Here is a 4,284-nt window from a genome sequence, read left to right as displayed (position 1 = left end):
CCTCTCTCTCTGCCCCTCCCCTCCTCATGCTCTGTCTGTCTGTTTCTCTCTCTCTCAAAAATAAATATTTAAAAATTTTAAAAAATGTTAAGTTTTTGTTTATTAACAGAGGGGGGGAGGGGGGAGAGAGCACAAGTACGGAAGGGGCAGAAAGAGAAGGGGAGAGAAAATTCACACTGTCAGCATGGAGCCCCATGCCAGGCTTGAACTCTGGAACTGTGAGATCATGACCTGAGGCGAAATCAAAAGATGAACATTCAACCGACTGAGCCACCCAGGCGCCCCTTCCAGTCAATATTTAATATTAGGTATAATGGGCCTCTGGTACTTCTCCCATTATGAGAGAAGCAGACATTAGCCACCCGCGTCCCCACAAACAAAAACAAAAACCAGCCCAGACGTTACATGGAAGGCGATGGATGACGCACATGCATCCTTTGGCCACATTTGCTAACATGTATTGTGTTGGCTGGTCACTGGCCTGTTCTAGTGTTCGTTTTCTTCATTTCTTGTATACATTGCCAAATAGTCCATTTAAAATTTTCTGCAATAGAGGCTTTCTGTCTTTTAAATTATTGTTACCTAGGGGCGCCTGGGTGGCTCAGTGGGTTAAGTGTCTGACTTCAGCTCAGGTCATGATCTCATGGTTTGTGGGTTCGAGCCCCGTGTCGGGGTCTGTGCTGACAGCTAGCTCAGAGCCTGGAGCCTGCTTCAGATTCTTTGTCCCCCATCTCTCTGACCCTCCCCTGCTCATGCTGTCTCTCTCTGTCTCTCAAAAATAAATAAAACACAGAAAAAAATTTTTAATTATTATTACCTAAAGTCAATCCAGATTGTGTGGTTTTTACACTTGTGCAACACAAAAGTGAATAAGCATTCTGCCTTGCATATCAACAAAAAGAGAGAGAAAGAGAGGCACTGACTTTAGGACAGAGAATAGGGACATATATGTATATGTGTGCGGGGGTACACATTAATTCCTATTTTATTGGGCGGTTTCTTAAAATCAGGAATGAATATTGATTTTCACTGAAGACATATGGAGATAACTATAGGATATTTCTCCTAGCACAGTTAAGATGAATTTTTTATTTAAAAAATTTTTTTAATGTTTATTTTTGGCTGAGAAAAAGAGCGGGGAGGAGCAGAGAAAGAGAGGGAGACACAGGATCCAAAGCAGGCCCCAGGCTCTGAGCTGTCAGCACAGAGCCCAATGTAGGGCTCGAACTCACGAACCGTGAGATCATGCCCTGAGCCAAAGTCAGATGCTTAACCAACTGAGCCACCCAGGCACCCTGCCCCTCCTTATTTTAAAATACAGAAGGCTTCATGAATTTGCCTGTTTCCTAGCACAGGGGCCGTGCTAATCTTTTCTGTATCGTTTCAGCTTTAGCATATGTGCTGCCAAAGTGTGCACAATAAGATGAATCATATTAATGGATTTCCTAACACCAGGTCCAGGATGAGAGGTTAAGGCAAACAATAAGACACCAAGTTTATTAAATATGAATATGAACCCATCCTGGCCTTCCTGAAATGGAAGCCACTTGGGCATGATATGTTTCAGTATTGTTGTGTTAAACATCTACTGCTGTATAATAAGTTACCACCCACTTAGCTTAGAGCAGCACACATCTATTACCTCATAGTTTCTGTGGAGTCAAGCATGGCTTTTATGGGTTCTTACTGGTGTCAGCCAGGACTGGGTCCTCATGCTGAGGCGCAGGTAAGAAGGGATCTGCTTTTCTACCTGTGTGGTTGCCAGCAGCACTCACCTTTTTTAGCTGCAGGACTGAGAGCTTATTGCCATATTCCATTGGTTAGAGGAAAGTCAATGGCATGAACGCCAGGAGATACGGATGGTGGGTGCTTTAGTCTGTCCAGCACAGTGGTGTTAGATTCGGTTTGCTGATACTTAGTTTTACTAGTTTTCCTAGTCGTTCCTTAGTTTAATGAAGTATGGCTTCTGATGGGTTCTTCAAGGATGTGGGAGTATGACATTTCCTAATTCATTTCATGTTGAAATTGTTTTCTGTACTGTTCATACCTAAAGGATAGTTTGGCTGGTTATAAAATCCTGGCTCATACTTGCTTTCTTTGAATTCGTTGTAATGTTGTTCTGGGTTGTATTGCTTACATACTGTTGTCAAGAAGTCTGATATAAACACACTTTTCTTCCTTTTATGAGTGACTCATGAGTCCTAGAACGCCAGAAGATGTTTTTTCTTTACCTTTAAAGTCTAATGATGTTACTAAGAAATATCCAGAAAGATTTCTTGGAAAATAATTATAATTATTAATTATATGGCTTTTCTTCCAATGCTGTGTCTGTACACTAGATCTTTTTAGCCCAATTTCTGTATCTATCACTTTCTATACAGTCCTCTTTACTACTATTTTTATTTCATGTTGGTCTTATGGTTGTTGTCATTAATTTCCTCAATGAGCTTTATTAAAATTTCAGTCAAACCTATTCTCCCTAAAAGAGTATCAAAATTAGTGTTCATTTCTGAGATGATGTTGTATTTTTCATTTTCCTGAGTTTGGGAATTCTAATTTCATGTGTACCTTTTGTGTGTGTGTCTATTTCCATTTTGAGTTTTCAAATTTATATGTAAGATATTTTGTCACGTGTCAGAATGCTTTCATAAGGCCATTGAAGTCAGGATGCTTTGTTACATGGCTTATGGGGAGAATGATGATCAGCTCCTTATATTGCTTTTGTATGGATAAAGATTGTTACCCTCTTTTAATTTAGACGTGTCTTGGGGCCATTGGATGGCTTGGTCAGTTAAGCGTTTGACAGTAATTTTGGCTCAGGTCATGATCTCACCGTTCACAGGATTGAGCCCTGTTGTCAGTCTGCAGGCTGAAAGCATGGAGCCTGCTTAGGATTCTCTAACTCCCTCTCTCTGCTTCTCCCCAGCCCTCTCAAAATAAATAAATAAATAAATAAATAAATAAATAAATAAATAAATAAATAAATAAATAAATAAATAAATAAATAAAAATAAATAAATAAGCTTTAAAAAAAGAATAAGAACTGCCTTTGTGGTTGCAGGTAGCGGGAACAATAGAGCCTTGGGGATTTGAGTAAATCAGGTTTCTTAGTTCAGGAGCGCCCTCTTCTGTTGGTTTAAGGAAAGCACTATCTTTATTTGGAGTCTTACCCGCTGTGGGATGGTTTGGTATCTGCGGAATGTACCATTCACTTTTGCTTCTACAGACGCTTTAATTCCCCTTGCTACTTTTTTTACCCCAGCCATTTAGCCCCAACCCTCTAAGGGCCTCCACCTCCAAGCCACATCCTCTACAAGCAGGACCTTTCCAAGACAGTCGACCCTGGTCCTGCACGCTTTCTGTCCCTTTGCTTTCCCCCAGATTCCAGGGCTGCCTCTCGCCTGGTCTCAGATCTGCTCCGCAGAACTGCTCCACTCTAAGAGGACTTTCCCCTTCTGGTGTCATTGTGTCTAAATTCTTGGCCGCAGCACACCCCCTCTTTTCCCCGCCAGGTTCCCCAACCCCCACCCCAGCACGGTTCTCCGGGAGCGGGCTCTGCGGGCAGGGTCCCTTGCCTCACTCACCCAACTGTAGGTGGGCAGCGGCCTGCGTCCTGGTCACACTCTAGGCCCGAACATGAGTGGTTTTAGCCGCGGTTTTGGTCGATCTGTATGGAGAGGTTTGCCTTTGGGTGGCTGCCCTTATCTATCTACAGGGACCTGGAAATGTCCCCAGGGTTTTACTCAGGAAGCTTCATGGGGAATGGTATGCGCCCCACCTCAGTCCATCCCTCCTCGACATCTGGCAGTGTGTTTTATCTTGGTGCTCACAACTTCAGCGGAACTATTTAAGAGTAGGTGTATCAGGATCTCTTTAGAACAATGGCATTCTACAAAGCCTTGGGTCAGGGTGTCGCCCCCAAGAAACAGCATTAACACAAAAACGTTTCTTATATACAGTCCGTATTCAACCTTCCCCAGTGGCCCCAGTAATGTCCATTTGGGCATAGTTTTTACACCGGGGTCCAATCAGTGATTAGGGGTTACACTTGTGTGTCGTGTTTATTAAAGTCTGTTAGCCTAACGCAGTACCTCCATATTGCTGGTCTTCCACATCAGTTTTCTCCCATCATCTGCATTTGTTGGACTCTTTCCTCAAAACTCGATTCAGACTAAGTATTTTGGGTTGAAGTTGTTTGAAAATTATGGGGTAGGGGGACATGTAGGTGGCTCAGTTAAGCATCCGACTTCAGCTCAGGTCATGATCTCACAGTTTGTAAGTTTG

The 4,284-nt window shown here is 42.7% G+C and overlaps 1 non-coding gene across 1 annotated transcript; it reads right to left on the bottom strand.

Annotated features, from left to right (window-relative positions):
• Positions 1 to 1,311: 1,311 nt before the first annotated feature.
• LOC115295051 lies at positions 1,312 to 1,417 on the bottom strand. Its single transcript, XR_003910284.1, has one exon. It is a non-coding gene; the product is annotated as a U6 spliceosomal RNA (small nuclear RNA).
• Positions 1,418 to 4,284: the final 2,867 nt, after the last annotated feature.

This window comes from Suricata suricatta, chromosome 6 (assembly GCF_006229205.1).
Source record: "Suricata suricatta isolate VVHF042 chromosome 6, meerkat_22Aug2017_6uvM2_HiC, whole genome shotgun sequence".
Taxonomy (NCBI): domain Eukaryota; kingdom Metazoa; phylum Chordata; class Mammalia; order Carnivora; family Herpestidae; genus Suricata; species Suricata suricatta.
Note: the sequence above shows the minus strand (reverse complement) of the source record. Positions and strands in the feature narration are given on the sequence as shown.